At 31.8% G+C, this 15,998-nt stretch overlaps 1 non-coding gene and 1 pseudogene across 1 annotated transcript; both read right to left on the reverse strand.

Moving 5' to 3' along the window:
* Positions 1–7,608: 7,608 nt before the first annotated feature.
* LOC125850099 (uncharacterized) lies at positions 7,609–15,945 on the reverse strand (annotated as a pseudogene).
* On the reverse strand, positions 15,438–15,540 carry LOC125853983 (U6 spliceosomal RNA). The gene has a single exon (XR_007445283.1). It is a non-coding gene; the product is annotated as a U6 spliceosomal RNA (small nuclear RNA).
* Positions 15,946–15,998: the final 53 nt, after the last annotated feature.

A 15,998-nucleotide genomic window follows, 5' to 3' on the forward strand; every position in this document is an offset into this window, starting at 1 on the left:
TAGAGAAAATTATTTTTGTTTTACTTTCTTTAAGCTTTGATATTTTTGAGAGAAATACGTTTTCAGGGATGTGTATCGGCCAGTTCGGTTTGGTTTTATGTATTATCGGTTCAGTTTATCTTTTTCAGTTTTTAAATACGCTAAATCAATAACAAACTAATAAAATATTTTTTGTTATCAGTTTTTGGTCATTAACGATTCGATTTTCGCTGTATCCAATAAGAAAATGTCCATAAAATAAATACATGACTTCTCACTTCTTTTAACAATTAGTCGCGATACAATGAAACAAACAATGTAGCTGAAATGCTTTGATATAGTGAAACAAAAAATATAATGACAAATTGCATCAATAAGAGTAGGTGTAGTACGAAGGCTACAATTACATGTTACAGCCAAAACATTATCTGAAATTTCTGATGTGAAGTAAAAGTACTGTAATGTGTGAAGTGTGTAGACTATAGTGTAGAGTACCGATATAGTGTCTAGTTATGTCAAATTATTAATATTTAATATTTATGAAGGAAAAGTAGTAAATTACTATCGTCTTAATGGGTTATTGGGTAACCCAGTACTAAAAACTAATACCAAATCGATAAGGGAAAATTACGTGGTTAAGCAAACATATACTAGTTAATTAGTCATCATAGATATAGTTTTAGTTAATTACCACTCACGACCAACATTCAGTGATAATTACGTGGGCTAGAGTTTCGAGTTTGTATAATTCGTATAACTTTTGTTAGTATAGTGTAATTTTGTATAATATGTCAATCCCCGAGCCTACACCCCGAACATGGCTGGCACTCGAGAAACATTGCTGGCCCCAAGCGAACCCTTGGCCTGACTTACTTACTCAGCGGAAGACTTAAAAGCATAAATACAAGGATTCAATGCATCTCTACTCAACTGTTAAATAAAATAACTTAGAATGTTTAAAAGTCAACATTCACCTTGGCCAAAATGGCAACTCAAGTTTTAACATATGAAATGATAATGTAAAGACAACTGAACTACTAACTGTCTATGAAGCCTCTAAAACAACGAGGGATGTCGGGACAAGACCCCCAATCCTAACAATGAAATACTGAAAGCAAAATAAAAGGAATCCTCCGGAATGCAATGAGGCTCACCAACTGACTCTGAGTGCTCAACTGGATCAACGAGGTGCTGGGTGATGATCCTGGTTACCTGTGTCTGCATCATAAGAAGATGCAGGCCAATTGACATCAGTACATTGTACGAGTATGCGAGTTGGAATGCTAAACACAACATAGGCTTGAAAAGAATCTAAAGAAACACTTAGCTTGGCTTTACTCAACTCCTGAATAACTTGACTCAATATAAAGCAATAAACATATGCAATATATAAAAAGCATGTAAAACAGTGGAAAACAATTTAGTTCGTTAAAGAAAATGCAATAACAAACTCAACTTTACTCATATACTAAAGTAATATAGTTTTTGTGGGAGATTCTCTAACCGACAACCACTACTATGAGCCTAAGTGGTGATACAACTTCTACCCCACGCTGCCAGAACTGTCCTATATTTGCCGTCATATAGAACGCCTTAACTAAGTGGATCCACTAGTCTATGCTAAAAGCATCTTAAAGAGTCATCTAAAAAGTATGATCCTTTACTACCCATGATGGCTACATGGTTTATGGAGACTTGAGTTAATATGAACTCGCATTCCCATATTGGTGCTCAATACTACTCCCGAAATATACTTAACTCATATGTTTTTAAAACAAACTTCTTTCTTTGGTTTGAGATAATTACTCAAAACTTAGCTTAAAATCTCTCTTGGAATCGATGTTCCCTTTCTTGTTCAAATGTGAAAACATTTTAAACTCTTGGGAATACTTAGTTCCCTTATAACTTTTGGAGAAATGAACTCAACTCTTTACTCTTTGCTTAACTTAAAACTTAAGTCTTAGAACAAAGTTAAAACGTTTGTGAAAGACTTTTGAAAAACTTTAATGAACTTCTCTTGACTTGCTTCTTAACTTCCAAACTTGACTCTTAACTTTCATTGAATTGAATTATGGATTCAAGGATTGTGATTTATGATAGGAAAGATCTCATGATGTTTAGGAGTGTTTTTAGATAGCTAAACATGAGAAAAGATAAAAAAAAATCATTGTCTGAGGGCAGGTCTGCGACGCGGAGAGGTATTTAAATTTTGGTTGCGAAAATACTTTTTGAGGCAGTATGGTCCGTGACCGCTCCTCTCCGCGAAATGATTTTTCCCAAATCTGGGGAGCAGGCAATGCCCAGATTTGCCCGACTAATTTTCTTCTTCATTTTCTAGCCCCAATTTGCCTAAACTCGGTTCTTTTTCCCAAATTATTTTTAGATACAAATACCTAACAATTGTACCTAAGAACCTAACTCCAACCAACTCAAAAATTTGACGTAATAATCTCAGAAACTTCTCAATTTCAGCCCAACTTAAGAACAATATCAAATTCAAGAATAAATATCAAGAACATCATCTTTCAAACTCTTTTAGGACGAATTCACGCTGAAATAAACATGTTTGGCACGTGGGTGAACGAACCCAATGTTATGAAAGCCTCACATACCTCGTAGGATGAAATCCTTGGCGAAATCCACACGAAAATCTCCAAGAAATCGACGAACTTTGAACTTTTCTTCTCCTTTCTCCTTTTTTCTCTTTTCTCCAAGCCCTAGCGTGAACTTCAACTTTTCTAAGCTGGTCTAATTCTGATTAGACCCTAACTTAATTACCAAAAACGAAATAAAACAATTGGGCAAGGAAAAGACTAAAATACCTTTCCAAAATTCGAATTAGAATTTCCTTATCTAAATAGCCCAACTTCCAAAGGGCATATCTCACTCATACAAACTCGGAATCGCGCAAATTCGGCGGAGTTGAAAAGGTAATTCAACAATCTTTCCTACGGTATCTGGAAACACACCTAACTCATCCTGAGCTAGGAGTTATGGTCATTTGAAGTTGACCAAAAACCCAAACTTAACAAATTCCTAGATTTTTCATTCTTTCCTAAAATGACTATTTCCAATTCTAACTCTTTCTAGTTCTTTCAATTAGCGAGATGTTACATAATATAATTTGTATAACTGTTTAAAGTTCAGGTGTTTGTATTTGTATAAATTCGTTATATCGAGTTTATACAAAAATATCTCAATTATACAAACGTACCTGCGAATTATACAAACACGCGAATTATACAAATGAGACAGCTTAAACGGTAGTTACAACCCCGTAAATATGCAAACTATAGTTATGGAGCATAATTAAATTTATTATAGTGACTATTTGCAAAAATTTCCTAATCAATAGCATATATTTAGACAAGCAATGACATACCAAAATATTTTATTTTCCCAAAAAAATCGATGACTTTGAAGTCAATTAGAATCTATCAGGATTCAGGTGCGTAGTACAATAATTTGCTTCCTTTGTCTTCGTAAGACTACGTACAATAAATTCTTACCATAAAAATTATTTATGATCGATGTAGATTTTTGGGTTCAATTATGGGGTGCCGCGGATGTTGGATATACATCAGTTAGGAGAATTGCTCCTCGCCCAGGAGTTTTCTATTCTTAGGGCTTGAAATCAAAACTGTTAATTTAAGTAGTTAGAGGGATCTCCTCCTCCATTTCCACCACACCTTAGTGATAATTTGATATTTGTCCAAGCTATCAAATTTGGTTTGTAGTTGGTCCAAAGCAGAGGCAAACTCAGGATTTAAAATTTCGAGTGCATTAGTATTATCTTAGCTCAAATATGAGCTCTAAAATAAACTTAAAATAAAAATAATAAAATAGGGCTCTAACAGGATTTGAACTTTGGACTAATTGGTGGTTCATCTAGTTTGTACCAACAACACCAGGGCACACATATCCTTCTTCTTTCATGTTCAAAGCTTCTTCAGAACTCAACTTTAAAATTCGACGTGTTGCAAATGTGAATTGTTTCGAGTGAGTTATATATTAAAAGACTCGAAACATATAGAGGAACTCATAGCTTTTAGATTGTTTAGAAATAATTTTGAGTTAGTCGGGACTCAAGGATTTCATTAGCAATTATAGTTTCTTCAAATATACATGGTATATACTATTTATACAATCTTGATACATTCACATATACTATTTATACAATATTGATACATACACATACATATTTTTAAAAGCGCATTCATATTCTAAATATTCTTTATAAAAAGCTATATGGTCAAACAAAACTCCAACTCCAACTTCAACTTTAAAAAATCCAAATAAAGTGAATATTTATCGTTGCAGGACCTGCCATGAAGTGTTCACCTCAAGCCAAGGACTCGCTGGACACCAACATAAGCACCGATTTCAAGAAACTTGGTTATCAGTTCCCATCACAAGTTTTCTATTCATCTACTGAACTCCCTACCCTTTACCGTCATTTGTATAATCGCAAGTCTACCCTCAATATGTTTGGTGGTCATGGATCTTCTACCGTTTCCGTCAAAGAAATTTGGAGGTCCAGGGGCCTCACAGACTTCCTAATTTTCCATGGTTAATTTTTGACATGGGAAGTCTATGAGTCCACCTCACCACCGGCTTCCTCAAATGGGAATGGTAAAACGCTCCTGGATGCGTAACATCGTTAGGATAGACTTGTTCTTACCCAAGTAACGATAGTGAGCAAAGAGTTAAATGATGGGCACACAAAATTGTGGTGGGGTGCCCTGAAGTTGGTACTTATTTGGTGCCCCGTGAGGCTTGGCTCGAGGTGAACACCTCATGATAGGTCCTACAATGATAACACCAATACCCCAACTCATTTTTGATGCCTTGATGAGCCATTCTTCTTGCATCTTGATTCTTTCTTTATCCTGTATTGAGGCGGAAAAGTTAGTTGTTCATAAATATTCATACAATCATAAATATCTTCATGAATAGTCTTCAAAAAGAAGTTAATTTCACAACAAAGTATTCATAAAAAAAAATTCAATAATCAAGATATGAACTTTTCTAATATCAAATATTAAACGCATAAAAGATATGGAAATTTTACCTCAGCAAGGACGTTTGCATTTCTATTAGACACATCTTTGCTTTTCATTATATTTCTGACATTCCCATCACTTATATATATAGTGTAGAAGAAATGTTCAATCTTGGAAAGTGATTAAATTATCTTACCAAATATATTATGTAATCTCATCATTTAAATCTAAGAGAAATGTTCAATCTTGGAAAGTGATTAAATTATTTTAACAAATATGTTATGTAATCTCATCATTTAAATCTAAGAGAAATGTTCGATCTTGGAAAGTGATTAAATTATTTTAACATACATATTGTGTAATTTCATCATTTAAATCTAAGATTTATATACATTTAATTCATTTTAATATTATGAATAATGTTCCAAATCTATACATTGCACAAGTATTTTTTTGGTACATTCCTCTTTATTTGTAACCGATTTTTATACAGAGAGAGATAAATAAAATCTTTACTAGGGACATTAAAATTATTTTTACAAACATGTTAAAAATCTCATTATTTGAATTTAAGATTTATGTGCATTTAATTCATTTAAAGACTATCAATAATGTTTCAAATCTAGATATTGCATAAGTATTATTTTTTGCTACATTACTCTTTATTCATATTCCTATTTTGTTAACTTAATGATGTATATGTCTCCAACTTGTAATCATGTCCTAATTCGTCATTTGGACCTTTATTTGTAAGTGCTTCAATCTCACTATTTACATTTTGGGTTTACAAAATCTAAAACAGGTCCGAACAAAATTTTTCTCATAATAAATATCCATAATTACCCCTAAATGATAATATCAATACATTTAATCATGACAATTTTTTGTTAGGGTTTTTCCCTGATTTTCTTACCTTATTTGAAATTTATTTTTCTCTTGAAAGAAAATCAAAATATTATCACAAATGTTTCAACTTTTCCTGAAAGAAAAATATAATATTTTTTCATATTTGAGTTATTCTTTCCTTAGAAGAAAAGTTTGGAATTCTATAAATTGAAGTATAAATTGAAGACCCTCCTCTCATAATTGGCCACGTGTAAAGAATAGTTTTGCAAAATCACTATTAAAAAATAATGGCATGAATGAGCCTTTTTTTAAAACGGTAATGGCAAAGATGAGCCAAACTTTTAACGGATGTAATAAATGAGCCTTTTCTGAAAGTTCGATGACATATTTGAGCCTTTTCCCCTTAATTATTAGAAATTGCAAGACATAAGTCATATTACATTCATTTTCTAAATATTCTTTACAAAAACTCAAAAAGTATAGTCAAACAAAACTCCAACAAGTGAATATTTTTTGGGTTTTGATGATCAAACGCCCACAATCTGTGTGCTCGTTTTCGGTATGGATTAATGGATGTTTTGTTACTTTATATTTCAATGGACACTTCTTCAGTTACTGATCAAATCATTTTGCAATTCTCCAAAAATATTCTTTACAAAAAATGCACCAACCATCAACAGGCGGAATAGCTCAACAAGGCATCATAATTAGTCAGATTATTTAGTGTTACCGTTGCAGGACCTGTCTTGAGGTGGCGAAGGACTCGCTGGGCGCCGATTTCGAGAACTTGATTATAGGTTTCCCAATACAAGTTTTTCTATTTATATACTTACCTAGCTCCCTACCCTTTACCGTCAGTTGGGTACTCCCATGGTGTTTGACAGTCATGGACACTTTTACCGTCTCTGTCAAAGAAATCTGCAGGTGCAGGGGCCTCATATCCTAGTTTTCCGCAGTTAATTTTTGACATGGGAAGTCTATGAGTCCACCTCACCACCAGCTTCCTAATTTGCTATGTGGACCTTTATTTGTATATGGATAGGATAAATATGATCTTTACTAGCGGCATTAAATTATTTTAACAGACAGGCTATGCAATCTCACAATTTAAATCTAAGATTATATGCATTTAATTTGTTTAATATATTATACATAATGTGTAGACATAATTGGATGTATCTGGGCATACTAAAATTTTATAATATTGTAAACTAGCATGTATCTAAATAATTACCTTCAAAATTAGTGGAGTATTTTTTAAATTACCCAAAAAAATGTCATTTAGGCCAACTTGCGGCAGTTCAACTAAATATGTGTAGGCAGAAAAAATTTGGGCCTAAAGGAGCAGGTCAAAGTTTTCAACCTCGGATTTTAATTGGCACATGACAAGATTTTTCAAGAACTTGAATCTTTAAGTAAAATGATGACTGTGAACTGATTTTAACTCCTTTTTCGAAATGGTTTTCACCAATGAGTTCCAAATGCCTTAGATAACGTTTTCAAGTAAATATTTTTGAATTCAAAACTCATTTTCAGAATTGAGTTTTTGAGTTGATTTGACCCATTTTTCAAAGTGAATGATTTAGGTGTAGTTATTTTGGGAATCTTATTGTGATTACCTGATTGAATTAGATTGTATGACTTTGAACATTGTTCAGAAAGGAAAGGCTCAAGTCTTGAATTGAATTGAGGCAAGTGATTTCTAAACTAGTAAAACTACTAGAATCATATATTCGTCTTCATTGTGTGTGTTGGAGAGTAATGAGAATGATAGGATGAGTTCAATTATTCCACTTGATTGATATTAAAATGAATTCAGAAAATGACATTTTAAAAAGAGCAACAATACCATGAACTAATGTATATGCTAGCTTCTTGATTTTGGATATGAATTACATACAAGTAATTGGTGAATCTGTGCAATTACCAGCACCCCTAAATAAGAAATTATAATCCCAGTAACCATCTCGAGCATTATTCTCCTTTCCTTCGCAATAACACCTAGATCGATGAGTTTGAACCAACGATTCATCGGGTTGAACTTCTTGATCAATGTCCAGTCCATACATGACTTGGCGCATATGACAAGTGAGGTGCAGATTGTCAGCCTGAAATTGACCATTTCCCATGGGTGGACTCACTGTTTCACCAGCTGGTGTGTATGCCTTCCCTCCAAATCGCACCGTCTCAGACCCGTTTCTCAACTCCTTAAAAAGAGTATCAGGCCAAAATCCAATAGCAAACATTGTGGCCAACTGAAGATAATACTCTGTATGTGTTGCAATTATTATTAATAGAAGATACTTAAGGTAAATTTGAATTAATAAACATATATATATGACATGACAAATTAATAAGTAATTACCTTGATCCTTGTAGATCTGAATTTGCAATTCTTAGTCATCAGATTGTGGAGAGGAGACTTTTGGGAAAGCATAATCTACTCGTATTTCACTACTTATTTACTTGAACATATTCTATTCTAACATCCAGTTTTCTGGTGGACGTCTGCCTAATACACAACAAAAACTATTATAAGCAATTAACTAAATTGAGTAAGGGTATGATAAATTATTCCTAATTAAAACACTTACTGTCCAGCGAGTATACAATCGAGACCGTCCGTCACCGTATAATTTTGGATGTATCTAAAATTTTGAAAAAATAAAAAAAATCAGTTAAGGGAAATAAAATTAAAAAACATAAAAAACTTCCACTTCATAAAGTGTAAGAAAAACTTCCACTTTACAAATTGTAAGAAATAGTTCCGTTATATATTAAAATATACACATTATGAAACTAACGGAAAACGTTTGGAATCTTAGCTAAGTAACTCTTCTAGGCTGACTTTTGTAATTTTTCATTAATATCCAATATTAGTATTTAATCAAACCGTGATCATGGAAAATAACCATCTCCACGTGGTCATATCTAGGTCAACTTTTATAATTTTTCATAGATATAAAAGATTAAGCATTTTTGAATTAAGGCCAAAAAATAAATAAATAAATAAATAAAAATAAATATATATATATATATATATATATATAAAATAAAATGCACAAGAAAAATTCTATAATTATTTTTGGACAATATCTAGGCCAGGGGGTTGACAGTTCCACTTGTACGCCACCTAAAGCAAACAAAACAATATGCACAATACGAAGCTAAGCGCCAAAATTACAAATATAAGTACTAGGTATAAAACTGAATTAGACCAAATTTTGTTATTACCATTAGGATTTTTATCATAGTAACAATAGGAATTAGGAAGAAAAGGTGGTGTAGAGGGGACGTAATCTCTTTGGTATTCTAAAATAGTTGTGGTAGTTGTATTATCATATTGTACACTGAGACGAGTAGTGACGTATTCTCTCGCAGCCATGCATATAATAATAATCTGGTTATTGATTCGCCTCCAATATACAATCAATGGACTGTTGTACACTTAACTTGACGTAGTCCATGCTTGATACTAGATTTGTAATAAGGTGTCCATCCATCGCTACTATTATTAGCTTGTGCTTCGCGATCCCAAAATAAAGAGTTTTTCCCATTGCCACGTTCACTATTCTGAGAAGATAAGTCTTCCCATCGACCTCCACTACTATCTTGATAGTTCCTGTCCATCGATCAAATAAAAAGTTAATTCGATTAATACAAAAAGCTTTTTTTTTAATTAGGTGTGTATACTTACCATTACTTGAGCAAGGGTAAAATTGTCCGGGCCGACCATTTATGGTGAAAGCGTCAGAATTCATAATTTTGCTGCCAGATTCAACATATTCAAGTACAGCCTCTTTTAGATCCTTCTTCCACCATTTCACCTATGAATCAAAGTAACAAAAATATAATTAATTTTATGGAATTATAACGTGCTTGAATTAATATAATCATAGGTATTTATTAGGCTCTATTATACATTATATGAGTAATAATAATTAAATTTCATCTCAATTAAGAATGTGGTTCCACATCTTTTTGAGATACTTAATAAATTCAAGGATGCGGTTACGCACCTTGACCAAATTATTTTGATAATTAATTTTGTTAATTCAAACCAAGAAGTGTAAATTGAGATTATGAGGTGTGATGAACTCGAGAGGGGAAGACAGTTATGTCTCCAAATGTAAAGACCGAGAATACAGTTATGCATCCGGTTTAAGACTAATAAAAATTCAACAATTAAAAATAAGCAAACCATGGCATATAGACACAAATTATCCAAAAAATATATCAAGATAAGTATAAGTCAATAAAAGCGATCGTGCTAGAACCACGAGATTCGAGGGATGCCTAATACCTTCCCCTCGGTCAACAGAATTCCTTACCCGAATTTCTGATTCGCAAACCAAATAAAGAGTCATTTCCTTATGATTAGGGATTAAACAAAAGGTGGCTTGGAACACCATAATTCAATTCCAAGTGGCGACTCTGAAAAATAAAATAATCCCTTAATCAATAACGTCACTTAAAATGGAAAAACCCTTCTGCCGCTATGCGCGAAAAAGGGGTGTGACATCTCTGGCGACTCTGTTGGGGCTAACCAGAATTCGAGCTTTGTATATTTGACTTTTACTTTATTTTATTATATTATTTCATTGGATATATTGTATTGATGACCTAATGTGCTACTTGTTACTCATTTATCGCTTTGATATTGTTGAATTGTATATAACTTGTCCTCTTCATACACCATCTGAGTCTCTAAAAATAGGGTAGTAGGGAATGCAGTTATGCATCCCAATTTCTTTTGAGATAAAGCTGGAGTGTCTGGGCACCTAGTGAAGGATATTAGTCACACATGTTAGGCAAGATTGGACCAGCAATGAAGTCGGAATAGCGCTGCTACCGATAAGTTGCCCCTCCTTGGCTCGAGTTGTCCACTCGAGTAAGCCAGTCTAGATACCTATCTCTTTTAGGTTCGAACCTAGTAAAACTGAAACATTGACCAGCGTATTCCTAGTAGGCTCCGCTTATTTGTATAATTTACATTTGACTTAATGGGACTCGACACAGGGGTTGGGTCCATCTAGGACAGGAGACCCTCTTCTTGACTAACATGTGAATTTTATGTGTTATTTGTAAAATATTATGTGGAAGACCTCGATTGTTGACCGGCTTTAGGTTCCCTCTAAAATAAATTCTTTAAGATTTTATATTTTTCTTTAAAAAAAAAAATTTAAAAATAAAAAATAAAAAATGTAAAATAAAATAAAATAAAAAATGAATATATATATATATATATATATATATATATATATATATATATAGCTATCTATTCTCTAAATAAAAGTAGATTTTAATATATAGGTGTGCCTACCAATAATATGCTGGAATTTTCAATAATTTTAAGAAAAATTAATTTCGAGATTTTTTTTCCCCTCTCTCTTTTCTATTTGTACACAAAAAAAAAATGTTTATTAAACCATATATATAACCCTTATATTGACTCGGAGTATTAATCATAGTCATATTAAAAGTATGTCGTCTTCAACATGTCTTTGATCTATCTACAAGCACTTGAAATTAAAATTTGTAATAATCACTCCTAATAATAGATTTAGTGAAAATTATTATTTAAACCTTGATTTTATAGATGCATTTACTAGAAATTATTTTGCAATTGGACTCGTAGAATAAACACTTGTTTGAGAGAATATAAGTAGCTTATCAAAAGAAATTTTCAAATAAATTAGATATTTATTGTCCACATTGCTCTAAATCTGATTTTTCATGTGACAAATATTTAAATTCTATTCACTTTATAAATACAAGTTGCTTATTTTTTCCTTTTCCTAAAGTTTTTATTTGAAAAATACTTTGTATCATTTTATATAAGTTTAACACATCTTTTTTTTCCCTTTCCCAAATATAAGAGGTCCATAAATTAAGCATTTCTTGACCTTGCATCTTTTTTCATAGGCACAACATGCTTCATCTTGGTCGTGGAAAGTGTCAGAAAAGGAAAAGAGATTCGAATGTACCACTTCAGGTTGTAGATTGTACTCCCTTGCAGTTGTGGGCATGGTGGAATGACATGGGGTTGATAGAACAAGGCATAATATTCAAATATTTGGGTTTCTTGACTAGAATCATGCAAGTGGAACCTAAGAGAGATGTGATCGAAGCACTGTTGTCCTTTTGGAATCCCACCAACAATGTTTTTCGTTTCTCGAATTTTGAAATGACCCCAACCTTGGAGGAAATAGCTGGCTTTACCGGGTTTGGAGTGAGGTTACATCATCAGAGGCTTATAGCCCCAAGGGGCATATCTATCAACAAATTTTTTCAACATTTGAACATTTGCAAAGTCAAGGAGCAATCATTAGACAAAGGTTGGATCTCATTACAGTTTTTGTATGATAGGTATGGAAAGGAGGACGGATTCAAGAAATTTGGAAGGACACTCAACAACAAGGGAAGTTTTGAAACATGAAAAGAGCATAGACGTTTTGCTTTTATGGTAGATTTTTTAGGAACAATGGTTTTTCCAAGGAGATGAGGAAAGATTAACATTCTTTTGACCGGGGTAGTGAATGTATTAATTGAGAAAAAGAATTATACCACGTCCCTATGATTTTGGCTGATATCTACCGTGCTCTGACTGTCTCCAGAAAGGGAAACGTTTCTTCGAGGGATGCAACATACTGCTTCAACTATGGATAGTAGAACATCTTTACCGAATTCCTACGGTGGCGAGGTTCATTCAGGATCGAAGCGATTACATTACAAGTTATGTTCGTGTCTTACTAATTTGAGTGAACTCTTCTTTTGGGTGCTAACAAAAACAATAATAATAAACTTGTTAGGATAAGGAGAAGCTACGAAGACAAATTAAATTAAAATAGATTAAAAAGAAAAATAAAATAAATGTACAGAATGTCAAAAAAAAAATTTATAAAAAATATAAAAAAGAACAACGAAAAAAATAATGAAACAAAAGGAAAAAAAAGAAACAAAAACATAGCACAACAAAAAAACTAAAATAAAAAGCAAAGAAGAAAAACAGAATGTAAAAAAAAAAAAAATATATGATACAGAACGTTAAAAAACAAAACAAAAAAACTTACAAAGAACAACAAATAAAAATAATAATATAAAATTAATAAAACAAAGTGTTCCTGTTATTCTATATGACATGTAGATAATATTAGTTTAAATTTAGTATAAATACTAAAGATTTTTTTTTATTTTTTATCTTTTCTCTAAAAAGGGCCTTTTATGGGTTCATTAATTATATTATTAGATTTGGTTTAATAACTTACAAAAAATAAAAGTTTTATCTTAAGATTTTCTTTACTTTATTGTTAATAAAATAGGTCAACATGTGTCATTAATCATTAGTTGAAGCGTGATTTTAATTCATATGTTTGTTTTGTTCAAAATTTATTATTTAGATTTAGAATAGTAAAAAGTATATATATAAATTAACCATGCTCTGTTTTGTTAATATCTGGAAGCATAATTGCGTCAAGATGATAAGATTCAACATAATAAAATTTAGTAAGTCGAGTGGGGGTAATTGAAATATAGGAAAATTTTGAACACTATAATATTTTGATGTCTCTATCTATTTTAGACTATTTTAATATAATCATAGGTATTTATTAGGCTCTATTATACATTATATGAGTAATAATAATTAAATTTCATCTCAATTAAGAATGTGGTTCCACATCTTTTTGAGATACTTAATAAATTCAAGGATGCGGTTACGCACCTTGACCAAATTATTTTGATAATTAATTTTGTTAATTCAAACCAAGAAGTGTAAATTGAGATTATGAGGTGTGATGAACTCGAGAGGGGAAGACAGTTATGTCTCCAAATGTCAAAACCGAGAATACAGTTATGCATCCGGTTTAAAACTAATAAAAATTCAACAATTAAAAATAAGCAAACCATGGCATATAGACACAAATTATCCAAAAAATATATCAAGATAAGTATAAGTCAATAAAAGCGACCGTGCTAGAACCATGAGATTCGAGGAATCCCTAATACCTTCCCCTCGGTCAACAGAATTCCTTACCCGAATTTCTGATTCGCAAACCAAATAAAGAGTCATTTCCTTATGATTAGGGATTAAACAAAAGGTGACTTGGAACACCATAACTCAATTCCAAGTGGCGACTCTGAAAAAATAAAATAATCCCTTAATCAATAACGTCACTTAAAATGAAAAAACCCTTCCGCCGAAAAAAGGGGTGTGACACTTACTTGAACAAATTGTATTGTAACATCCAGTTTTCTGGTGGACGTCTGCCTAATACACAACAAAAACTATTATAAGCAATTAACTAAATTGAGTAAGGATATGATAAATTATTCCTAATTAAAACACTTACTGTCCAGCGAGTATACAATCGAGTCCGTCCGTCACCGTATAGTTTTGGATATACCTAAAAATTTGAAAAAATAAAAAAAATCAGTTAAGGGAAATAAAATTAAAAAACATAAAAAACTTCCACTTTATAAAGTGTAAGAAAAACTTCCACTTTACAAAGTGTAAGAAATAGTTCCGTTATATATTAAAATATACACGTTATGAGACTAACGGAAAACGTTTGGAATATTTCATAAAACGAAATTTTTTTCTTTCACTAAGCCTATTTTAGTTACTTACTAGAATAGTGACTTATTTTGGTCACTTTTATCTTTTTGTGGCTTATTTAGATTTCGAACTCTATAATAAACTTGTAGAGGGATTGGTTTTGTAACTAGCTTATTATTGACCTAATACTCACAATACCCTTCCTAGAAGACGATTGTATTGGATTAGGTGCTCTTTAGGTGTATTTGCAGTTGTTACAAAAAAAAAAAAAAACACTTACAATCCATACAGCTTGTAATTGCTCAATAATCGTTGCATTTTCTCCACTTTGAAGAAATATTGTTGCGGAACTGTATTGGCCTAGTCCATTTACTAGTGGGTTATACAAGGTAATGATAGTTGAGGCACCTGTAAATCTGTTTATTTCTGGAGATGCTTTAATGCTAATCCCTGAAAACTGAATAGTTCTTTATAAAATTAATCAAAGTATAAATTGATTAATAACTATATGGACTCAAATTTGTAAATTAATAATAGTTCTAATAAATATGTGTAATTAGAAATAACTAAAAAAAAAAAAATAGTTACATCGATAGTATTGTCAGCAAGGTATTCATTTGCCAAGTTTAGGGAGGCATCTTTGGCGCTTTGGAGTTGTTCTTGTGTCATTCGTCGAATAGGGACAGTTCCAATTGGACAACCTTTTTTTATTCAGCCAATACTCTTCTGCTTTAAAATAAATATTATCATCCTTCTGCAATTGCTTAGCTTTCAATAACCTTTGTTTTTCTAACTCCTTCGCAATTGTCATCTGATATTTCAAAAATGTCCGTGTATAAAATAAGAATGAAATATCAATAAAAAAATAATAAGTAAAATGAGGGAGAATGATAATACAATACAAATATGCAATATAAAAGAAAACAAAGAATGGAAATGGGATTGTCTCTAATATCATGTCGAACTATGAAATCATCCCAAAAATCGAATAAAAAGATCCAAGAAAACCCAATAGCCCAAGTTAAATATTGATGACTCGAATTCACTTGATTAAAAATTTAGACAATTTTTTAATTTGTGGGTGTCATCCCTTGCACATGAACCATGCTAATCTTCTTTGTATCGTTCCAATTTTATCGGATGTCCCCAAGGGACATAGCTTGAACAATTTGGATATATCAAAACGTAGAAAACAATTTATTGAAGTGAAATATCAAAATACCACAAATTAAAGCAAGGACATATTTTATACCTTTATTCTTTCTTTGTCCAGTATTGGGTGCAGAAGACTTGGTTGTTTATAGATATCCACACAATCATAAATACCTTCATGAATAGTCTGCAAAAATAAACTAACTTTATAATAATTTATTCATCAAAAAACTAAAAATCCAAATATAAACTTTTAAATTTTGAATATTAAGCATATAAAAGAAATGGAATCTATACCTCAGCAACAACTTTTGATCTTCTACTAGACCCATATCCTTCAACCAAACAAAGGGCAATGATGTTCAAAATTAAAATTGAGAAGCATATAGTAACGAGTGTCAACGCCATTAAAAATAATACACCTTTGATTTTTATGATTTTTTTCTGAAAGTACATATATA

This window comes from Solanum stenotomum, chromosome 1, assembly GCF_019186545.1.
Source record: "Solanum stenotomum isolate F172 chromosome 1, ASM1918654v1, whole genome shotgun sequence".
Lineage (NCBI taxonomy): Eukaryota > Viridiplantae > Streptophyta > Magnoliopsida > Solanales > Solanaceae > Solanum > Solanum stenotomum.